This window comes from Camelus bactrianus, chromosome 34 (genome assembly GCF_048773025.1).
Source record: "Camelus bactrianus isolate YW-2024 breed Bactrian camel chromosome 34, ASM4877302v1, whole genome shotgun sequence".
NCBI lineage: Eukaryota > Metazoa > Chordata > Mammalia > Artiodactyla > Camelidae > Camelus > Camelus bactrianus.
The window spans coordinates 21457903-21483068 of NC_133572.1; the positions used below are offsets into that span (position 1 = coordinate 21457903).

At 41.4% G+C, this 25166-nt stretch overlaps 1 protein-coding gene across 2 annotated transcripts in view; it reads right to left on the bottom strand.

Annotated features, from left to right (window-relative positions):
* Positions 1 to 5976: 5976 nt before the first annotated feature.
* LOC141575942 (uncharacterized) overlaps positions 5977 to 25166 on the bottom strand; it is a 147959-nt gene continuing 128769 nt past the window's right edge. For both annotated transcript variants that reach the window (XM_074357784.1, XM_074357791.1), the window contains 2 exons: positions 19495 to 19590; positions 5977 to 8079 (listed from right to left, as the gene is read on the bottom strand). The gene's annotated coding sequence lies outside the window, so the exon portion shown is untranslated. The remainder of the gene's footprint in view (positions 8080 to 19494; positions 19591 to 25166) is intronic.

A 25166-nucleotide genomic window follows, 5' to 3' on the forward strand; every position in this document is an offset into this window, starting at 1 on the left:
AATACCAATGAGAGAAAGTCAGAGAAACGAGTCAGCGGCCCCTGTGAGGTCTGGGGGATGAGGGCAGGAGGTGGGGCAGAGGCAGCACCGTGGCCTCCCCTGCAGCCCTGAGGGCAGCGTGCGCATGTAAAGCCAGCGTCTCTTGTCACCATGTGTTCTAACAGGACTCCCACTAAAGGAATGCCAGGAGATTTGGGGAGGTCTTACCTTTTACCCTCTTGTCAAACATCTTTAATGCTGACTGTATTTATTCAAGATGACACAAAGGTCACCTGCAGAGTGTGAGGAAGCAGTACTTGCTTCCTGTCTTGCCCGCCCCAGGCTCACTCATCAGACTCCTGATTCTCGTAGGCACTGCAGTGCCCGTGGGGGGAGCTCTGCTCCTCGGGGAGCTGGGCACGGGAGTGCGCACAATGGAGCCGGTCGCACCATCACTGATCCCACTCCAAATGGCGAGATGAGCCCTTTGTGTAAGTAGTAGAGGTGGGATCCAGAGTCTTCCTGTGTCTAGGGAGTTCTGCAGTAAAGCAAACTTGGAGGAAAGAAAGAAAATGCCTACTGTTCCATGACTGTGTCCTAAGGGTTTAAAGCTCACTGCGGAGCACACATGAGATCTCATTCAGTAAGTACTCTGGGGTCTTGACTCTGACTTGTCTTGAATTTGGCATTCTCTTGTTATTTCTCTTAAAATATGTCTAAGCAATCATTTTTGTGTGATGGTTATGTGTGCATAAGGGTCCTGAAGAAACTGTTGTGGATTGAACTGTGGGCATCAGTGGTACCAGAAGGGCTGGTGGTCCTGGGGGCTGCCCGAGCTGCACACCATCTGTTACCAGCAGTCTTTCAGATTGCATCTTATTCCAGAGCTCATCGGGGCTCACATCTCTCACTACGTGTCTTGAGAGAATATTTGTTCAGAGGGGAGGGGACGGGGTGCTTACAAGTTTGGGTTGTGGGGTTCCCTGTCTAAAGGTGGCACTGGCACAAATCCTTTATTCATGGAGTAATGAAGCCCCCCAGGCTCGTGGCTAATTGGGCCTCCCTGTCTTTCTACATGTTAGGAGCCGGAGGGCTTGGGTAAGGCCCCCAAACCTGTTTTTGGTGAGCTTTCAGCCCTATCACACCACCTGGGTTGTCCCGTTTCAGTCACATGACTTTGATTTTTGCAGGTAGGTGTGAATCCTGGATAGTGCCTGGGACTTCCAGGTTTCCCCTACAGTAGGGACACTGAAGAAAGTTCACCCCATAAGGTGTGTTCGGGGGCCTCGAGGACAAGTAGGGACCCACAGACAGATGTCTGGATGGGTGGCGATCAGGCCCGAGTCTTGGAAGAACAGAGATTCCATTATTGTTTTAACAGTGAAATTGAGGGAGTAATTCTGGAAGGTCTGATGCAACTGAGATTAAAATTATTATATGGTTTTTATTGTTAGCAGTAGTGGTTTTTAACCCTTAGACCCAGTCCCCCCTATTTATAATAAATATTTTGTAACCTTTCTTTTCTGCTGCCTGGAAGTGAACGTCATAGAAAATGTAACCTAACTATAAATATGATAAACAAATAGGTAGATGGAAAGATGTGGTGCCTAAATTCTTATATTATGGGGTATTTTATATTCTATGCTAATTAGTGACCTCTCAGGACAAAAGGCACATACAAAGGGAGTCACTTCTAATAAACTATTTTTCCAAGCCTTACCTAACTGGGAAACAAGTGGCTTCAGAATGTTAGAGCACCTCCCAGGTCCCCGGGGAAATCTCCTTGTCAGAGTTACACTTGCTGATGGTGTCCTGTGCCAAGTGCAAGCAAGTACGGTTCGGAAGCTGCCCGGGGGCTGACTCCGGGGATTCCTTCTCCGTCGCAGCTGTGAGGGAGCCTTGCCTTTCCTGACCACAACCACAGAGGCGATTTTGAATCTCTGAAAACTGCCATAGCAGTGTATATCACAACCCTCACAAGATACATTGAATAAAGTAGAAAACTTTAAGGGTCTCCTTTAGGATAGAAATAGGGTATAAAAGAAATAAATTAAAAAATTCTAGTGCCCGAATAAGTGCTACATTACACTGGCTGCATCATAAGTTTAGAAAACTTCATTACCGCTTTACATACCACATCTTGCAGTTAGATTTTATTTATCTTTTTTTTCCCCTAAAGAAAAAACAATCATTTGATGAGTTCTTGTGTCAGAGGTGACAAGCAGAGAGCAAGTGTAAAACAGGGAATTGTGGTGCTGGTTAGTCTAAGACCATCTCCGTCACTGCGCAGATCATCTTTACTCATTTTACTGCAATTTTTGGAATCACCTTCTCACATGGAAAAACCCCTGTGTCAGTTGGATTTGTTAGTAAAACAATTATTTTTCTTACCTAGAACATCAGTGATGTTTTCAAGATGATAAAAAAATTTGCCCATGGCATTTAAACAGTTGCTTGTTCTCGTAACTCATGGCTCACGGTCTCGTATTTGTCACAATTGGAGAACTGTGTTTTCTTTGTGCAAATTCTCATTGCTTTGGTGACTCAGGGACACTTGTTCTTACTGGATGAGTATGATAGTAGTTGTTTGCATTCTCTCCCTAAATCTGGAGTCCTGTGTTATGTTTCCTGTTAACTTAAAAAATAGGAATATTGTTATTTACCTAAATATCTAACCTCACACCAGTGGTGCATATCAAATTGGTCCAAATAGGAATTCCAATATTAAATGAGACAGTAATTTCACAACCCACTTTTCCAAAAATTTGGATTGATGGTTCAATTATACCAGGGACATTAGCTGTTTTAATTGAATCAATCATTGCTTCCTTCAATAAAACTTTCCATTCCATCTGCTCTTTTTGTTTATTGTTCTTCAGTGTTTCATTTGCTTTCTTTCCCAAAAATATATGATTTTGGCTTTTGTCATTGAAAATCCTTGCTGGTTTTGCTACCTCATGCTGGAGAGGAAGGCTTGTGACTGTTTTATAGTCACTGGTTTCATGGTTGTATGAGTGCTTAATGCCACGTTGCAGGGCTGTGGAGACCTAATGAATTGTGTACATAAAAGACTTAGTCTACACTGAGTGCAGGGTTAGTGTTCGCAGCCCATGTCATCAGTATCATAATTAATCCATTACAATCATCCTCTATTAATCAGTGTTATCCTTCTATCGTCTCCAGGAGAAGAAATGTAGTAGTCTAAATGCAAATCTTTGCCAAACTTTCAGTCAATTCAAAACCTTTAAAGCTTTGCTGTCAATAGGACTGTGTGCCTTCTATCCCTAATTCTGCTCCTCCTGACCCAGGACGCGGTCTCCACAGCTGATGATCCGTGAGACACTGGATTCTTGATCCCATGGCTCTGTGTGTTCTGAGACATCTGGGGACTTCAGCACTGTTTTAGGGGCTTTGGGTCCCACCTCTTCATAGCATTGCTGAGATGAGATCTGTGGGTTCACCCTCATTCTTGAGTGTATTGTGCATTTTTTCTAGAACCAACACACACCACCGTGGCAGCACTGCTTTGACCACGTGCTGGGACAGTGTGTGCTTGTCAGTTCTTGGGTTTAAATTTCCTGTTCTAATTCCTATAATGGGGTATATTGACAGATACACTCCATGTAAACAGAAGCTCTGTGGGGTTTTCAGCAACTTCTAAGAGCATAAATATTCCTGAAGCAGCTAATCTTCCTCCCAACAAGTGAGGAGCAAGCCGGCAAGTCCTGGGCGCCTGTGGCGGCCAAGCTGTGCAGCCCAGGCTGCTCACCGAGGAGCAAGGAGAAAACCTTAAAAACCTACTTCCATGCTGTCTTTCACAGAATCTCAGAAATGAACGTTTTATTATCTAAAGAAGGGTGATTATTTAAAATAAATTTTTTATTTTTTTCCTTTTTTAGTTTTATCAGGTAGAATTTTTACAGTTCAACGTCACATACACATATTGCATGTAAATACATGTATAGAGCATACTGCATTTTTTAGTTTACATATATGTACTAATTATTGTTTCTAAGAACAGATTAGAGCTTTAGATTTTTAAAATTAGTTACCAGAGGAATAAGGACATCTACAAAAGAATAAACAGAATATGGTAATCCAATCACAAAGGACAGTCAGATGTGCTTGCATATATTCAAGAAATCAAAACAATATTTAGTTCATTTGTGGTCTTATTATTATTGCTATTAATTTTAGATTCCCCATAAATGAAGTCATATGGCATTTTTCTTTCTCTTTCCACCCCACTTCACTTAGAATGACAGTCTTCAGGTCCATCCATGTTGCTGCAAATGGCATCTTTTATGGCTGAGTAGTATTCCATTGTATATATGTATCACCTCGTCTTTATCCAGCCATGTGCTGATGGACATTTGTGTTGTTTACATGTTCCTTGTTCTATGTCCCTTCTGGCAACAATTACGGATTTTAAATATTTTCCACCTTAAAATCCTTCCTGAAGGAGATGTGGTAAATGGAATCAAAAACAGTTACAGCACAGGGTTGTGTGTGATGGGCCCTGGGGGCTTGGTAGAAAGGTTGGCAGAAAGGATTTCAGATTCTGATCAAATGAGTCCTCCTCTTGTAGCCCTGCTGACCGCCTCTCTCACGGCCTGCCCTACAAGTCTGACCAGTCCCTTCTGTGAATCCTACTGTATTGTGCACAAATTTTGTCCAATTGGTGTCATCCAGCAGGGGCCTTAAGTGAGGAACCCAAGCTCCTGTGTTGGTTTCTTCCATCAGCCCTTAACTTCCTTGGGAGCCAGGACTGTCTCATTGCCCCAAGGATCCCTAATGCCTAGTGAGATGCCTGATAAAGCTGGTACTTAACGAGGACATGGGTCAAATGGAAAAACCTGATCAAAAAAAGGCTCTCATTTTTCAGACATGCCTACTTGAGCACATAGGGTAAAATGACATGTCTTCTTGGATTTGCTGTCAAATACTTCAACAAAGGACAAATAAAAGAACAAAGGTCTGAATAAAGGAAATATGGAAAAGTTTGTGAATTCCTTAATCTGGGTGATGGGCTGATTGTACTATACTTACTGATGTATACTTGTTAGTTTATAATTTTACTGTCATTAGCTGAATAGCAAGTATTAATACGTATTAATTGAAATCCTTAGAACTGAACAAACTTACCCCACACAAAATCCTTTATATCCTAGTAGTTTGTCTTTCAGAAATCTTTTCCCACAAAGACAGGAAAAAAGGGAAAGGCAGATCCGTGCAGTATTTCCACGTTGTCAAAAGACCAAAGGCCGACATAAAAGAAGAGATTGTAAAAAAGATAAAGTGGCTGAAATCAATGTCCGGAAAACCCAGCTAAGAATCCTAAATGGCCCAACTTCAATAACCTCAGCACTGCTGCATCAAGAATGGGGCAAATAGCACCTAGTGGATTTTTTTTTAATAAATAAATAATAATCCAGTTCCTACCACAGGCAATTATGATAAGACTGAGTATAAGTTCTAACACCAACTAGTGTACAAATCATAATTTCTACTTGATTCAAACTGCTTCTTCTATAAAATTTGAATCTTTATTCTTAAGACAGATTTGTGGCCTATGACATAGTGATAAAATTTTCAACTGGCTTGTATTAAAAAAGTTCACCATAGTGAGAGTTTATTACATCAAGTATTCCTTTTTGGGAAACCCATGTGCCTTGTCACTCTCTTTCATAAGATTTCCTGTGGAAAATTCAATCCTTCATTCAGGAAAAGGTTGAGCAATATATCTCATGGAAAACCTTCATAAACTGCAACACAAGAAAATGTAAATGGAAGTGAGCAGCCCGTGAAGCCGGCAGATACACAGCGCACGGCTGTGTTCCCGCCTCAACTTTCTGTAACCAGCAGGGAAAATGTGCATTTCAAGAAATAGACATAAACACTTTTCAGGACCTGAGCACACAATTTCCCTTTCAGGGTTTAGTGGGCTTCCATTTAATTCTATGAGAAATGTTTAAAACAACAGAACAATAGCTGAGATAGGGTTTAAAGTAACTTTTATTTCTTAGTGAAAATAAAGCCAACTGATAGTTATCATTTTTACTTTATTTGATCTCACTCTCTTTCTTTACCTCCCCAACCTCCTCCACAAAATGATGGTGAACATCCCCTCCTGGGTCAGAAGGCTAAGTGGAAAGTATCAATCAAATGGAGGTGTGCTTTGTTGTTTTATTTTTCAAAACAAACAAGTTTCATTCATGTGACTTAATAATTAAGATCAGAAACAAAGTCTACTCAATAAATGGTAGCCAACACATGTCATCATAGCTGCTCATCAGGTTTGGCCCCACGTTACACACTTTTACATGGACATGTGCCATGTGCTGTCATGGGAAACGGTGAGTGGGGACAGGGTCTCTGCTCTCACAGGGCACACAGCCTGGTGGGGGAGGTGGTGTTCAATCATTGCCCTTTTTTTTTAATGTACTTAAATTTATGGGAAATGCTATTTAAAAAGAACAAAATGAGTCAATGAAAGTGAAAAATACAAGGACAGTATTTAGGCTGAGGGAAGACAGGGAACCTCTTTGAAGAGCTGACACTCCACTGAGACCAAAAGGACAACTCCGGTGCTGCAGGTGAAGGGCAGGGACACATTGATAAAGGGCTGATATCCAGAATATACCAAAATCTCTTTAAACTCAACAAGAAGGATGAACAACCTGATTAAAAAATGAGCAAAATGCCTGGACACACACCTCATCAAAGAAGAAATCTAGATGCCAAAGAAGTCTATGGAAAGATGCTCCATAGCATCTGTCATCAAGGGAATGCAGACTGAAACAGCGAGGTACCACTGCACACCTGTCAGAACAGCCAAAACGCAGAACACTGACAGCACCGAATGCTGGTGAGGATGTGGAGCGTCAGGAATTCTCATGCATTGCTGGTGGGAATGTAAAATGGCCCAGATACTTTGGAAGACGGTCTGGCAATTTTTTACAAAACTAAACGTACTCCTAACATATGATCCGGCAACTGTGCTCCTTGGTGTTTACTCGACGAAATGGAAACTTATGTCCACACACAAATCTGCATACAGATGTTAATAGCAGCTTTATTCATAATCACCAGTACTCAGAAGCAACTAAGCTGTTCTTCAGTAGGTGAATGGATAAACTGTGGTCCAGCCAGAAAATGGACTATTATTTGGTGCTAAAACGAAATGATTTATCAAGGCATGGAAAGACATGGAGGAACCTTAAATGCATATTACTAAGTGAAAGAAGCCAATCTGGGAAGGTTCTGCAACTGTCTGATTCCAACTGTATGGTGTTCTGGGAAAGGGAAAACCACAGAGACTAAAAGATCAGAGGCTGTCAGAGGCTAGAGGGGAAGGAGCAATGAATGAGGTGCAGCACGGAGCATTTTAAGGTCACTAAGACAGACTACTCTGTATGATGCTGTGACGGTGGATACATGTCATTGCACATCTGTCCAAACCCACAGAGTGCACAACACCAAGTGTAAATCCTAGTGTCAAGTCTGGACACTGGGTGATGATGACGTGTCAGTGCAAGTTCACCCGTTGTCGCAAATGCACGCTCTGGTGCAGGCGTCAATAGTGAGGAGGCTGTGGGGACAAACTGCAGTTCATACACTGAATCCAGCCCCAGCCACCGCTGTTAATAAAGCTCTGTGGGTGTGTGGAATGTCCGGCTGCTCTGGCGTCTGAACAGCAGAGCTGAGCAGCTGCACCAGAGATCAGGAGGTTTGCAGACCCTGAAATACTTACTCCCAAGCCCTTGACAGAAAAAGTCTGCTAAGCTCTGTTCTAAACGAATCAGAATTCACCCTGATGAGACAGGACAGCAGGGCCCAAAGCAGGCATGGTTAATGGGACTGAAGCAATGTTTTAGTTCCAACACCTTTGCTGAAGTCCTGCAGATCAAGCGACAGACTGTAGCCAGGAAGCGTCTGCAGAAGGAGTCGGTAGCAGGCCTTCCCGCCAGGCTCCGGGATGCCGGGGGCCGCGCGCTGCACGGGGGCCACCCGCTTGAAGAAGGCGGACTTGCGGTGGAAGACGATCAACTCATAGAGCTCGGAGAGGATGCTACACTGCTGAATTCTCTCCTAGGGATGCTGAAGCACAGGGAGAAAAGTAACAAGCATCTGAACGAAACATGTAAATGAAAAAAACCCGTAAAAAATTTTCCCTTAAAACAGAGACCCAATGACACAGGAAGGAAGAGGAAGGCTGACTTCGTGCACTGATGGGACCGGATGCAGAAATGCAGGGAAGCAGTGCTGTGCATACGCTCCAGACCCCCTCTGGGCCCCATCTTTCCGGGTTCCACCTCTCCTTTTACTAGAAAGGCCCATATTCCTTGAAACAGAGGAATCTGCTACCTAAACATGGGACACAGAGAAGGGAAAGAGGAAAAGGAAGGGAAAGTAAAGAAACAACAGTTCATCTAGACCCTAGGGTCTGGGCGGGACTTTCACCAAACACACAACCTCTCAAAGCACAGAGCACACAGTGAGAGGCTGACAGAGTGACTGCGACTTCTTCTCCTTAAACACCAGCTACCTGCCAGCACACGCTGTGCCCGTTACTGAATCATTACAATCATTTCAGAAACTATTACTACCCCGGTTCACAGGCAAGGAAATCTGAAACTCGGGGAGGAATTATTATCATCCTGGACAAATTCCCACGGCCCAGAAGTGTCAGAGCCTCCGGCAGACCCTGGACTAAAATGCTCCTCATCACCACGGGCCCTGAGCCTCAGGCTAAGGCCACGTCAGGTCTGCACGGGCCCAGAGCACGAGTCTGTGGGACAGGGAGTGGTCCCACTCGAAGTGCCAGGCCAAGGCCCTCAGGAACCTATGTAATGAAACCAAATCCCCAAACTCATTTCCAATGCACTGCCCTGTCCGGTAGGACTGCTCGGCACATCTGGCTTATCACCTGTGTACAGGCTGTGCAAGGGGCCCAGACAGTGACATGACGTCCCAATGGAAGTGGCTCGGTGACCGCTTCATCACAGGACAGACTCTCCCAGCTTCCAACGTTAACTCTCCATTCCATTTCCAACTGGAAAGTAAGTTTAGACTTGTTTTCCTCTCCAGAAACAAAGAGAGTGGTAACATCAGCGGGAAACTCAAGACTGAGGAAGAGTCTCCTGGCCATGTGGAAGAATAGGCCGGGGAGGGAACAGAGACAGGGATCAGAAAGACCCGTGTTCCAGTCCAAAGTCTGCACGTCACTCGCTTTGACAGTTTCCTTATTAACACAGGTGATAAAATCTAATTATGATTGTTGGGAAAACTAAATGAAATAACGTATGCCACTAGCATAGGTGTAAAATCCTCCATGATTGTTCCAGAAATGGACGTGACCATGGTTAGATACTGTCTGCCAAGTCTTCTGTGCTAAGTTCACATCAGCCAGCCAGAGATGTGCCAGAGAATGCCTCAACAGCCAGCATCCTTCTCCAACTTGGAAACTCACAGTGTCCAAAGAACAGGCAGTGGTGGATGCTTTGGGACACTCTGGAGGTAGCACTCCAGTGATGACTTTAAAAAATGGGGAGAATTTAGGGGACCATACAGCTCAAATACAGAAAACTCATTCCATGTTTACAAATATTCATCTCGAGCCATGATGATTCAGAGAGGAAATACATATTCAAACGTACATCATTTTCCCACATAAGTGCATCAAAACAATTTGGAAAGAATGTAACTTTCTTCTCTAGATCACACAGTGGGGATTACAAGGTTTGTACTGACAGCACTACTTGTAAATCATCTGCAAACGTAACTGGGTCCATTATCAGTCATCATCATTCGAAGGGAAGGATGGAAAAGAACAAAGCCAAGCTAATACGCTCCGGTAATTTGTTGGGTTACAATGTCACAGAGGAGACTGACAGGTCATCAAGGAACCACTCTGCCGTGATCACGGAGTCGGGGAGCGGGATGGGCGGCAAGATGTATGGCGCAGCCGTAGCTGTGCCCGCGCTTCTAGGCAGGTACCCAGTCACTTCGACAAGGTGTCAAAAGTGTATGCCCACGTCCTCATCACCTGTCATGTATTAAAGAGAAATGGAAACCTATAAACAGCCAATAACCTCGGTGGGTACACCGTCCAAAGAGCAAAGTCACAGTTTGACAAATGGCCATCTTGGTTCCCTGAGATTCATTCTTGGAGAACCTTAAAAATCACTCCTCTGTCCTCAAGAAGTGCTGCCTACTTGTCCTATCTTTGGTTCAGGGATACAGCACGTTCACGTGGACTTTAATGTCTGCACAGATTTGACTGTCTTTCTCCAGGTTCACTTGTCCATTCTGAAGAGGCCTGAGTTAAGTCCAAATTCCATAAGATCAATTCCCTCCAGTGACAACTCAACGAGTCTGCAATTACAAACCAACTGAACAAGACTGTCCTCAGCTAAAAATGTCACCCACCCTTCACTGTTTTCTTAATCTCCTCTCCTGGCTAATTGCAACAGACTAACACCACCCTCCACCAAGTTCCCCAACTATGTCAAATAGAAAGTAAGGTCCATAAAAGAGGAGACAACTCCATAGTCACTTCTGAATTCCTAGCATATATTAATGTCAATAAATAGAACTATGATTATGGCTTCTTTCCTTTAAAACCATTCTGGTTATTTAAATGAGACCATGGAAGGGAGGTGTTTGGGTCCAGTATCTTGATCCAGAAGACTCTGGAGACCTTTTTCGGAATGGCTGCCCACTGATTCATTCAAAACACAACTTCTCTTTCCGGGAGGAGCTGTGATTTCCTGCCAGGAGTTTGTTGTCACTCTCATGCCAGAACAGATTTAAACTAAATACTTACATTGGATAAGTTATTTTTCCCTGCTTCAAAAAAAATTGACTTTCCTTACTTCCTTGCCTTGAGGAATGCTTTTTTACTTTTCTTTCTAATTCACCCTTTTATAAAGCAGGATTCTCAGGATGTGCTTGGCCTTACATAAGAACAGCCATCCAACTCCCAGTGTGAGAGGCCTGGGGCTCACCTCCTGCCCTCCTGTCAAGGCAACTGAAAATCAGTTCAGGAGCCAACTGCCCCCCAGGGCTTCTAAGGCTCGCGTATCTCCCAGAATCCCTGCTTTCTGGTTTGACTTGGCTTCTGAGGATTTCCCCTCACTTTCTTGACAATTAGCTGTGCAGCTTGAAAGATGAGGAAGGAAGGTCTTATTTCTTAATCAGCATTTTAAGGAACTTATGTAATGAAGGTTTTCAAGAGTTTCTAGAACCCTCCATTGCCGAGACAGAAAACAAAATAGATATTTTCTAAATTTAGCTATCATGTGCATTTTTCTTTGCTTTTGTTTTCTTAATGCTAGCAGACATTTTTTAATTAAAAAATAAAATAAGGCCCCAAATAGGATAGAACATTGAAGAGGAAACAAAATTAAAGGGTAAAGACAGAAAAATGATAAGTACTCTACAAAGTTAATAGAAAACATACACTATGGATCAGATCAGCAATTCTCAGTAACAGCTAATTGAAACCTGACCATGAGGTAAAATGTCTCTCCTGTCAGGAGACGGCCAACAGAAAACAGAATTAAATCAACAAGCTAAAATTCTAAGTCTGGCGAGGTAGAGAAGTCTACCAGCTAAATGTGTTTTCTTCTGGAAAAGAGGGAGACTCACAAGATATTTTCTGTGGAGCCTGAGCCCAGGTGAGGTCAGTGAAGTGAGCTCTGTAAGTACCCAATTAGCAAAGTGAGTGATGAATAAAGAGATTTGAGCTTTGATGACAGAGATGATACTACTATTCACTTGTCCTGCAAGTATGACTTCACGTTCAATGATCAATACCTCGGCATCCTCAGGGATTGAGATTATAGGAAAATGCACAGCCCCGGCCCAGACCTCCTCTGTGATTGTGGAACTGCACTTAGATGTTTCAAGGGCACCTCCAACTCCACCTGCAAAGAGCTGACTTCACGGTGCTCCTCCCATAGCCGTCCTGCCCAGGGCCCCTTGTTGGGGGGCAAGGTCTCTCTGCCTCTCCCAGCTCAGGCCCATCACTCACAGATGTGACTGGACCCCTACTTCAGGGCCCAAATTCCTCATTCAACGAGTCCCATCACCCACACCTCACCTACCAGGTTCTCACTGGCACTCCCTCAGCACTGACTCTGTGCTGGGGACCACGCTGCACATTGTGCACATGTTATCTCACTGGATCTCCACAGCAGTCCTGGGAAGTCGGTATATCACTGCTTCTATTAATAAGATAAATTGTTTCACTTCCTTGAGTGTGTCATCCAAAGTGAAACGGCTACTGAGCCACAAACCTGGGACTGAAAATCACTTGAAAATTGAACACTGCTACACCTCACAGCCACCATACTCTGACTTATCACATCACCTCCTGCCGAGCCTTCTAAATGTTTCTAAGCATTCTACAAGACAAAAGTGATCTACGAGAGCACCCCACTCCCCTACTTAAAATCTGACAATGACGTTCCACTTCCCTTAGGAGAAAGCCCCACCGGGCCTGAGCACAGCCCAACGGCCCGGCATCCGCGTTCCCTGCGCGGCCGCGCCGCCTCACTCACAACGCAGCCCTACACGTGCCGTGTCCAGGACAGGGATGCTGACTCCTTACAACCCGGGGCTCGTCTCACTCAAACAATGATCACCCTCTTCAGTGCTGACTCTCAGAAAAATGTTTTCTCTGGATGAATCAATATCTTTTTCCTTACAACTTCCCATAATTGATAATGAGCTCCCCCCAAAAGAGAGAAGACCTAATCCTCAGAATCCTTATCTGTAAAGTGTGAATAACAAGGAAATATGAGAGGTTTTAAGCAAAATAATATTCATATGAAGCTGAGGGACAATTCCCAACATACAGTAAGCACTCAATATGTGCTTACTTAATATTAATAAAATAGATTCCATTCCAGCAACCTTAAATCAATGCTTTATGGCTTTGTCCAAAAGACTACCGACAAACTATTGGACGAACCCCTTTGAGCAGATCCGCCCAAGCGTACTGGGATAGGTAAGCCTTGACTCCAGTTACAGCTGCAGCCAACCAGCACTACGGGGCGGGGGCAGTTTGCTCAAACTCTTACATGTTGTTTGAGCATTTAGTTGTAGTTATTGAATAAAGACAGGTATTATATAGTCAAAGCTCCTGAAACATAAATCTTCAAAGATTGATGCAAATTAGTTTTCAAGTACAACACTCTCACTAAAAATTATTTGAAAATTATAGTCTTAGCTCCTCCACACATCAAAAGGGCATGTTCTTAATGTATCTGACTACACCGAAAGCGTTGTTTAAAAGAAATTAAGATGAAGCCATAATGAATAAGCTTTCAGTATAATCTGAACAAAGCCCCACCCAAGGGTCTCACTTCTCATTTCCACATAGGTGTTCAGGTAGCTTAACCTGGGTCTTGGTTTCTTACGACATGGGAGTGGGAAGAATTGTGGATAGATTTATGTAGCAAATATAAATCTAGGGTATTTGCTGTGTAGGAATCCTAGAAATAAATAAATTGATATATAGTCCCACCCTTAGGAAGCTCAGCCTTTCCAATTACAACAGCATTAAAAATAAAATGAGAGATACATTTAACAAAATTTTACAAGATTTGCATATTGAACATTTTGAAGTATCACCAAAAAAAATTAAAAGATCTACATATATGGAAGGCATCCCATGTTGATGGAATGGTAGACTATATTGTTAAAAATGTTAAGACTCCCCAAAGTGATCTACAAATTTAATGGAATCCCTATCAAAATTACAGCTGAATTCTTTGCAAAAATTGAAAAACTGATGCCAAAATTCATATGGAATTGCAAGGGACCCAGGTCAGCCAAAACAATCTTGAAAAAGAAGAGCAAAGTTGGAGGACTCCCTCAAAGGTTACTACAAATCTATAGTACTCAAGTCATTATGGTACTGGCATAAGTTTGGATGCATAAATCTATGAGACACAATAAAAAATCCAGGGGGAAACTTACATTTACAGTCATTTTTCCAGAAATGTGCCAACAACACTCCATTGAAAGAATAGTCTATTCAACAAATGGTGCAGAGACACCTGGGTATCTGCAGGCAAAAGAATGAATCTGGAATCTGGACCCCTGTATTTTATATAACAAATAAAATATTAATTCAAAATGGATCACAGACAGAAACGTAAAAACTAAATGTATAAACTTTCTAAAAGAAGACATAGTTTAAATCTTTGTGGTCCTAGGATAGGCTATGGCTTCCTAGATACAATACCAAGAGCACAAGTGAAAAAAAAGAAAGATAAAATGGACTTCATCAAAATTAAAACCATTTGTTACAAAGGACATCATCAAGAAAGTGAAATGAAAGGGGAAGGGGGTAGCTCAAGTGATAGAGTGTGTGCTTAGCAAGAAAAATAAAATGAATAAATCTAATTACCTCCCCTAGAAAGAAATTGTTTTAATGTTTAAAAAAAGTAAAGTGAAACGACAATCTGCAGAATAGGAGAAAAATTTTGCAAAGCATATATCTAATAAGAGACTAGTATCCAGGATATAAAACAAATGCTTACAACTGACCAATACAAAGAAAATCGACCCAATTTTTAAATATGCCAAGTATTTAAGTAGATACACAATTGGCCAATAAGCATATGAAAAGATGCTCAGCATCACTAGTGAAATCAACATCAAAATGAGATGTGATTTTACACTCACTAGGATGGTTATAATCAAAACATGGACAATAACAAGTGTCGGTCAGGAGGCAGAGAAATGGGAACCCTCAATACGCAGCCGTTGGAAAGGGGCAATGGTGCAGCTTCTTTGGAAAAGCCTGGTGTTTCCTCAAAAGGTTAGAATTATATGGCACAGCAATTCCACTCCTACATATAGAGTCATCCCTCAGTATCCTCGGGGGGTTCGTTTCAGGAAACCCCCACCCTGGATACCATAATCCAAGGATGTTCGAGTCCCTTTACAATCAGCCATCTGGATCCATGAAGTGGAAACTACAGATATGGCGGGCCAACTGTACAGCCAACAGAATGAAAATATATTCTCACAAAAACTTGCACATCAATATTCATGGCAGTATCATTCAGAGTATCCAAAGGTTACAAACAATATCCATCCATCAATGAACGGATAAACAAAATTACCAAGAATAGTCCCACAAACTTTTGGTCATTGAATCTTTGACAAAGGGGGTGAGAACATACAATGGAGTAAAGATAGCCTCTTCAGCAAATGGTGTAGGGAAAACTGGACAGCTGCATGTAAATCAATGAAGTTAGACTACTCCCTCACAGCATACACAAAAATAAATTAAAAATGGCTTAAAGACTTAAACATGTAGACAAGACACTATAAACCTCTTAGAAGAAAACATAGGCAAAACATCTGACATACATCTCAACAATGTTTCCCTAGAGCAGTCTACTCAAGCAATAGAAATATAAGCAAAATAATACAAGTGGGATCTAATTAAACTTACAAGCTTTTGCACAGTAAAGGAAACAAAAAGCAAAACAAAAAGACAATCTATGGAATGGGAGAAAATAGTTGCAATAAATGAAACTGACAAGGGCTTAATTACCAGAATATGTAAACAGCTTTTACAATTAATAAGAAAGAAAAACAAACAATTGAATTAAAAATGGGCAGAAGTCCTAAAGAAACATTTCTCCAATGAAGACATACAAATGGCCAATAGGCACATGAAAAAAATGCTCAATATCATTATCAGAGAAATGCAAATCAAAACTGCAATCAAGTCTCACCTCTCACCAGTCAGAATAGCCAGCATTCATAAGTTCACAGACAGTAAATGCTGGAGAGGCTGCGGAGAATTGGGAACCCTCCTACACTGTGGTGGGAATGCAGTTTGGTGGAGCCATTGTGGAAAACTGTGTAGAGGTTCCTCAAAAGACAACAAATTGACCTCCCATATGACCCAGCAATCCCAATCCTGGACATATATCCAGAAGGAACCCTAATTCAAAAAGACACTTTCACCCCAATGTTCTCAGCAGCACTATTTACAATAGCAAGACATGGAAACAACCTAAATGTCCACTGAAAGATGACTGGATAAAGAGACTGTAGTATATTTCTCCAATAGACTACTATTCAGCCATAAAATAATAATAAATAATGCCATTTGCAGCAACATGAATGGACCTGGAGAATGTCATTCTAAGAAAAGTAAGCCAGAAAGAGAAAGAAAAATACCATATGAGATCGCTCACATGTGGAATCTTAAAAAAAAAAAAAAATCAAAAAACAAAGACACAAAAAGATAAAATTATCTACAGAACAGAAACAGACACAGAGACATAGAAACCAAACTATGGTTACCAGAGGGGAGAGGGTGTGGGAAGGAATAATTTGGGAGTTGAAGATTTGCAGATACTGAGTATGTATAGAATAAACTGCAAGTTTATACTGTATAGCACAGGAGAATATATTTAATATCTTATAATAACTTATGTTTAAAAAGAATATGAAAATGAATACAGGTATGTTCCTATTTAACTGAATTGTTGTGCTGTACACAAGAAACTGACACAACATTATAAACTGACTAGACTTCAATGAAAATATTTTTAAGTAGACCAAAAGCGAAAAAAAAAAGAAAAAGGATATTATGAAACCAAAAGAATAAAGTACTGATTCAGGCTACAATATGGATGAACCTTGAAACTATGCAAAAATAAGCCAGACACAAAAGGACAAATAGTGCCCTTTAAGGTGAACTGTATCTAAGAGTTTACTGCACTACTTCTGTAAATTTTCCGGAGGTTTGAAGTCTATCAATATCAAAATAAAATGTATTATTCATTAAAATCATAAAACGCTTCCTCACAGGAGGGCTTTAATTATTAAATGCAGAAATGCATGTAAAGCTCCTGGAACAACACTTTGCAGGTCCACACACAGACAGTGCTGTCACTGCCACTCAGAGGGTGGTGCCAGCGCTGATGAGGGCTGCCTCCACTCGCTGCCCTGCAGACAGGAGTGAGGGCCTGGGCTCTGACAGGCAGGGTGAGCGTGACCCTGGGTCAGACACAGCCATGCCCCAGACTCTGCGTTACCCAACTTTCTTATACAAACTGCAACATGTAATGTAAACACGCTACAGGGATGTATCTTACAACACAGGGAATACAGCCAATGTTTACAGTAACTATAAATGGAGCATCGATTGTACACCTGAAACATATCATATTTTAAATCAGCTATATCTTTGTAAAAAATTAAAAAATAATTTAAAAATGTTATCACTTTAGTATTCAATTCTGTTTTTAAGTAACTACTAAACAGCTTAGAATGTATAAAAGCATTTAAGTGTGCTGTTTGTTTACATATTTATTTACTTTCAGCCTCCTGCTAAAAGAGAAATTAAACAATTTTTTTAAACACACCTTAACAACCATAACAACAAAAAGGCAAATCTGAGAGTGAAGAGAAATTGGAGATTCAATACTTAAATGAAACCAGGGGGAGGTAAAGTCATAAAAATGGATTCCCTGGAGTCAGGGCAAGTGTTAAAGGCCGACTAGAAGTTCAGCTGTAAGATTCTTGGCAGCTAAAGCAAAAAGAAAAGATCATGGGGGGGTGGTAGAGCGTGTGCTTAGCGTGCACTTGGTCCCGGGTTCAAGCCCCAGGGCCTCCACTAACAGATAAATACACCTAATTACCTACCCCCCCCAAAAGAGCCCCAAAGAAAAGAAAAAGAGAAATTTCTTTCCAAAAAACTCTGATAATAAATTTGGATTAAATACTTAAAAAAAAAAAGAAATATAGAAAAGATGAGTGACACTGTGAAGGAAAAGCCCAGCTGGGCTAACGAGCTAAGTCACAAATCTAAGTGTGATAAGTGTCGGTTTACTGATCTAAGTTTTGCTGGGCTAACTCTTAAATCTGAAGTTTAGTGTCAGTTTACTGGGCTAATAAGCTAACTCGTAAATCCAAGGTCAACAATTGTCAGAAACGTGATCTGTTCCAAATTCATAAGCTTCAGTGTACTGATTCCTTGCTTTTTGTTGTTTGAGCCTTATTGGCTAATAGCCCCTTACTTGTAATTAACCCTATAGAACCTCACGTGCAGGTCTTGGAGGTGCTCAGAGCTTCGGAACAGAAGCCCCTCTGAGCCCGCCGGCGTAATAAATCTCAGTGCTTGTTTCTTGGCTGGCCTGTTGTTTCCGTAACAACACAAGCGATAATGTCCTTGAGATAAATCTGTGATGGCTGCTGGCATGTCCCCATGTCTCACGTGGCAAAATCTGAAACATCCTTCTCACCACTCAGAGTCATCATAAGCCCACCCCACACCTCCCGCTGTTAAATGCAGGAGCACAGGTAGGGCCCGGCCTTTGCTCTCTCTGTGTTATCACAGTGATACAGGATGGAAGAGGGCAGAGCACAGCCATTCAAGGAAGGACACAGCAATTAACATCAAAATGGTGAAGGATTCAACCCCCAGTAGGCCTTGAGGATCAGGATGAAGAGATTTAACTTCTAGCAGAGCTTGAGCTTCATTATACACCCATTGTAATAGTAACATGGTGAATAACATGCCCCAGGCACCATGGCAGTCCCAAGGCTAGCCACAAAAGGTCACAGGGTGGGAAATGGCCAACTCCCTGGGAATCCCAGCCCCTTGCCCTTAGGCTGGTCCTTCTAATTATTAGCATATGAAACCACCAAGCCCATGAAAACCAGCAACACAGTGCCTCCTCGAGGTCACCACTCTCTCTCCCTCTTCGGAGAAAACCCACACTCTGACTGTGGAGTGTGTACTTTCTTTTAATCTGAGCATCCAACCCCTGCAACTCGTGGCCTTTCTCTTGCTTTTCAATGTGTCTCTCTGAATAAATCTACCTTTGCTCAACACTGGCTTGCTCTTGAATTCTTTACTGCATGAAGCCAAGGAACAACATCTAGCGGGGCACATCCCAGGGGCTCAACAAAAGCCTGGGATACAGCCCTTCTCATGCCTCACCTTTTTTTTTCTTGTATCAACACGACTGGGTTGTGAAGGGAGCTCTGAGGCCCCAGCTAAGGGACAGAAGCCGCCCCCAGGGCTGGAATTGGCGGGCAGCCCCTCCCCCAGCAGGGGCCTTGGGGTCTGCCGGGTTCTCTGTGTTTCTCTGTTGTGCTGACTCCCCAGCCACAGAGCGTTCTCCCTAGGCCTGTCCCCACAAAACCCTTCTCTCCAAAATACAAGCACATCAGTCACAATCCTCTTGTTCAACCAGGAAATGTTCAACCCACTTTTTCCCTCCACAGTAAAGTACCTAACTGTCCTCCCTCCCATCCCAACACTTCTTTCTTTGTGAGAACTCTGCACTCCCCACACACCATCCTGAACGCAGGTGCCTTGCTTGCTGGGACCGAGATGTTTCAGTCTCACACAGCCTGCGTCCTTTCACTTTCCCCTTGTTACCTTAAAAAAGCCTTTCCTGAGTCACCCACAAATCTGATTCTGAACTTCATAAAGTGCTGAGGTTGCAGTCACTGTGTACATACCTCCCAGGTTTTGACTAAGTTTCCTTCACAAAATCTTCATTAAGGAGCTGCATCAAGAAGTTGAAAGAGGCTATTCTTACATCTGAGCGGAGGAGCCTGCAAAAAATTTAAATGGCTTTGAAGAGAGAGTTAACCAGGGACAGAGAGGTCGCAGGTCCTAGTCAACAGTGTCATGAGGCAAAATGTTCTTCAAAAGCTCAGAGTGGCTTCTGAACGCAGAGTCGGCAGGGAGGAGGTGCCAGGCAGTGAGTGGGGTGAGTGACACAGGTTACGCTCCCCCAGCTGGGGAAGAATTGGATTTTGTTCTAGTTTTCCAAACAATTTCTTACTACCTTTTTCTCCTATTGTCACATACCATTTCCTACGAATTAAGAATATCAATGTCAGTCATTTGGGACACTTGGGAGAAGCAACACGATGCCATTCACAGGGCTGGGACATGACAGCCACACCAGTCTAGGTTGAAAGACCAGTGGGGGTATTTCCATGGTGATCACGGGCATGCAGCAAACTCCCCAGCTTCAATGACCTCATCTAAAAGGTGGGACAATAAAACTACCAAGAAAAGTGCGTGATGATTATGGAAGACATCTGTTTACTAGGTAAGTGCCCGTGAGAGCTGCATCTTAATGGGGAATGAGTATGATTAACAAGGCCCTGTCTACCTGGCCACACGCTCTCTGCCTTCCTGCCTTGGTGCAGCAGCAGAGTTTGTTTAGCTGAGATGAACTCCCCCAGAGCAGCCCCGACGGGAAAGCTCGCAGCACTGCATTGCGAGGCGTGTTCCTTTCCTTCTCAGTGCTGATCACAGTTTGCTGTCGTCTGTTTTTATGTTTATCCCTTTTGTAACTTCCTCTCCTCCGGAGGTTTTGCTCAAGCAGCGCAGGGCCAGGTGTGTCTTGCGGCCTGCCCGATATTCTGGGCTGGGAAACAGCCGACCACACATCTGGCTCTGGGGCTGAACGGAGAGGGCAGAAGGCCCATGCTGAACCGAGGCCCGTGCACCCATGCTGAACCGAGGCCCGTGCACCCAAAATTATGGTCTGACTTTGGGCAAATTACACAGTCTTCTTTACCCTGAGATTCCTCATCTGTCCATGAAAATAACTGCCCATGGCACACAGAGTTACCAAGATTAAAGGAAATCACCAAATTCACAACCTATTCAAGGGGCTACCAGTGCATCCTCAACAGACAAATGCTGCCTTTACGGCTCTGACACATGCCAAGCGGGGCGGCCGCACACAGTGAACACTGCTAAGTGCCAGTGTGTTAAGTGCTCCATGTGTGCTACAATACTCTTTAGAACTTACAACAATCCCAGGAAGAAACGAATATTATCATGCCCATTTCACAGATTCACCAACAGGTTAAGAGAGGTTACATTCTAGTCCAAGGCCGTATGGTGAGGAAATGGCGATTTAAACTGGAATCTGGGCCCAGGCCTAGGCTCCATCTCTCTCCCATCCACCTGACCACTTGCCTATGAATTCCACCTGTCCAATACACAAGTTTGCAGCCGGCCAGCTCTTAAATGCAATGTGTGCCACCGTTTGTCAATGTTGGTTAATTACCATAAACTGTTCTCAGAAACCACTACAGAAAAGAAAGTTGGACTTAAGCAATTCTGCCTTGCCTTCTCCTGTAATGTGCAGAAACCATTCCCTACACCACCAAACCCAAATGTATGCTTCCTCCATGTTTATGTTTGCACACGGCTTATTAAAGTATAAGGTACCTGCAGTAATTCCATCTCGGTTGCTTTCCAAGTTTGCAGATTATCCATAATCAGTCCGTGAATGAAAATACTACAATGTGAATGAAAATACTGCAACCATGTCAGTAAACAAAGAATGCTGAAACCAAGTCATTAGCGGCTGCCGCCAACCCCCAGCGAGGAAAGGCCTGCAGCCCAGTAGCTGCAGCAACTCACAATGGTGCCCTCTGAGCAGACTCAGAATAAGAAAGGACAGGATACTGGCCCTAGGTAGCTAGGTGCTTGTTTAAAGAATGAATTCAGGGAGTCCAAAATGTTTGCTTCCTCCCATACATACAAAAGCACTAAATTCTTGAACTTGAGATACATGGCTTTCTTTAGATAACAAGCAATCTTTTACTGTTCCAACAACCTGGTCTTTGTTGTAAAGCTCCTATATATCCTAGCTCCTCCTCAACCTCTTGGGAGCAGTCCCTCAGAGAGATCTGAGAGGCTGTGATCACTGCTCGAGTCGTCCCGCCAAATAAAACATAACTCTTAACCTTTAGGCTGCACATGTATTTCAGTCAACAGTTTTGGACACCATGAAGGGACCCAGAGCAGACTTTCTCCACCTGAACTCTCCGAGTATCAGGAGCCTTGGTACCATAAATGGCCCTTTGTGCCCATCCGCCTCCTCGGGGAGTCCAGATGAATTTGGGTGAGTCTCTCTTGGTTCTCGGAACTCACATATTGGTTGATGATCCTGAGATTTATTTTGCGGTGTTTCCAGGTAACTGGCCCTCCAGTTGAAAGATACTGGGGTGAATTACCCACCCAGTGGAGACATACTGGGTGGGGCCTGGTTGAAAGATAACGGGAAATACCCACCTTGAGGAGACGTCCGAAGTGGGGCTGGTGGAAACATACCAGGAAAATACTCACCCAGTGGAGACGTCCCGAGTGTGTCCAAGTTGAAAGACACTGGGGTCAGGACTGAGTGGTTAGGTAAGAGGTTGGTCTAATGTTTTCCTCAATTTGGTTACCTCCATTGAATTTTTCAGGATAAAAGTAAAACTCTTATGAGTAACCTTTCAACTCCAAAAATGGGACCCTCCTCCTGTCTGGTAACAGCTTTCTCTGGTGACAGAGAATCTTGCAGGAGTGGTAGAGGCAAAGACTTCATGCCATAGAGTTGTCCCTGAGGGAAATCTTACTAGCAAATTTATTCTGAGAACCCGACCTTACAATGGGGAATAGAACTTTCAAAAAAAATAAAAAACAGAAAAGAAAAGAAAAAGAAGTGACACATTGCCAGCCTCCAACTATTACCCCAGCCAGATTTATGTACGTACAAAAATTACAGCATTAATTGGGAATTAAAAAAAAAACAAAACAAAAAAAAAACACCTCACTCTGAAAGTAACTAACCAAGCCTGATAAAAACAATTTTTGGAATTCTGAACTTATAAAAACAAAATCCCCGTTAGGGGGAACTTGGATTTCTCTTCCTGTGTCCTTGAAATGTAAACGTTTTATCTTTCTCTGGGTGTTTTAAGTGTGTGTATGTATGTATATATATGTTTACTTTTTTTTTTAAAGGAAACCTTGGACTCTGCCATACAAAAGGTTCAAGTATTGTGTACATATGGTGGCCACGCAAATAAATTGGGATTCTAAGGAATTCTTTGATTGTACCAATTGTCAGATATTTTGCCATCTTAAACTTTGTTTCATCAGCCTGGACCAAAAAGGCCTTTAGCTTTTGGAGAGTAAACCTTTGAATTTTATTTAGGCAACATCCCCACTCTCATGTGGAACAGCCTCTTCATCTTATTGGTTTAAAATCACTATATATATATATATATATATTATATAGATATTATATAATAATAATATATATATATTATTATATATATATATAAATTGATGGCTATATGATGGATCTTTTAATTTGGAAAAAGTTTTAAATTGGTGAAAGTTGAAAGAGATCTCATTATAAACAGCTGTTTTATTGGTACCTATTAAAATCAATTTTAAAGGTAGAAAAATATATCTAATGGTTAACCTAAGAACTTAGTGAAAAAAATAAAACTGGTTTGAAAAGCTACATTTGTGTTTTTCCTTTCCGATAAATGGTTCTAGAGATGCTAATAAAAACTTAGAATAATTAATGTTAATTAGGTTGAATAACTGGAAAAAGGATTGTTAAAATGTCAAAAAAAAAAAAAAAAAAAGATAAGGGGCTTATCCCAAGTGGATAAATATTTTTATATGGTTATTTTGAATGAGATAAATAAAATGGACATTTTTGGATTTAGGTACAAGGTTTTGATACTACACTACATAAAGTAAAAAAAAAGGGCCAAAGAGATCACCTACTGCCCCCCAACATTAAAGTTCATACAAGTCCGTTTTATTTGCCACAGTTTAAAATATATGTATATATAGACTGAAATACTTGATCAATGATTGGGACAACAGACCAATTAATCAAATTAAAAATTGAGAAGGGTCTAAGCTCTGTGGCTGAAACTTGGGCATCCTAGAGACTTTTCCATAAAATTAGATACAATGCACCAAAAAAAAAAAAAAAAAAAAAAAAAAAAAGGCTTCTGGCACTCCTTCTAGAAATAAGAATTATTGATTAAAACATAAATATAAAAATTAAAGGTATAAGATTTAATAAAATTGAGATAAATGTTTGTAAAATTGGTATATTTAAATGGTCTTTATATAAAACTTTTGCTCAATTATGTTGTGGGATAGATACGTTTCAATGGAAAAACGCTTCCCCTTCTTGGTATTATAAGGCTGGGCACAAATCTGTCCCTCAGAAAATATTAATTGAACAAAGTAAAAGAAACCAATAGAGTTACATGAGCCGACCAGTATAACGTAAAACTAAAAACTAATATTCAGTGGCTACTAAAAAAATATAATAAGAGGTTTACCCTGGGTTTAACTTATAACTCAAGGAAAAGAGACCTTACTAAATGCCTTATGCAAGCTTTGGAAAACATGATAAAGTAAAACTTAAAGTTTTAAAACACGGAATTCTTTGTTTACAGCTCTTCTCACTGATAAAAAAATGCCAATTAAGGAGATAAAATTGGGTCTGGGTGGCAGAGCAGTTCTCTGGGAAATTGGAAGAGTGTGTCATTGTCTTGCAGATCAGAAATGTAAATACAGCAAACAGTGACCTAAGACTGAGCCTAATTAGAGCAACGAAATAAAACTTAAGGCCAAGAAATTTTGGCATTTTAGAACTCAGAACTCTGACGTGTCCTTCAGACTTTGTCAAGAAATCTTAAATGTCTTTTTCATCAATAGTAAGCCTTAGTGATTTGAGCAAGCAAATTCACTTTACTCCAACTATTATTATACCTATCTTATAAGTAAGTTTTAAAGTGAAGCTATGAGATCTCTAGCTTTTGTCTGTTTATAAGACTGCGTACACATTATAGATGTCAGATATTTCTACAGCTAAAAAAAAAAAAATCAAAGTCAAAGAGATCTGCTTAATTGACGTAAAAAATAAGAGCTTGAAAATTAAGTATTTTTAAAATACAAACTGAACAAATTGACTTTCAGCGTCACGTGAACTGGAAAATATTCAATATTAAGATAATATTTGATATTGTTTAGTTTAAGAATGTTCTAATTAATATAGACATCTTTAAAGTCATAAATATTAAGTATAATACCTTTACTGTACCTAGGTTTAATGAAAGTCAAATAAGATCCTGTTATATCTGTTGCATATTTGTCAAGAAAAAAAAACAGTAATGTGGTGTGGTAAAATTTTAAGTAAATTAAATGCAAATGAGATGAGAGCTTTGGGTAAATTTTTAAAATATATTTTTAAAATGTATGCTTAAGGTAATCTCTAAATGTTTGGTATCTTTAAATTCTAGAGTTGTGCTAAATTAAGTCAAATGATAAGATTTTATTAAATAGCTACGCCATTTTCAGA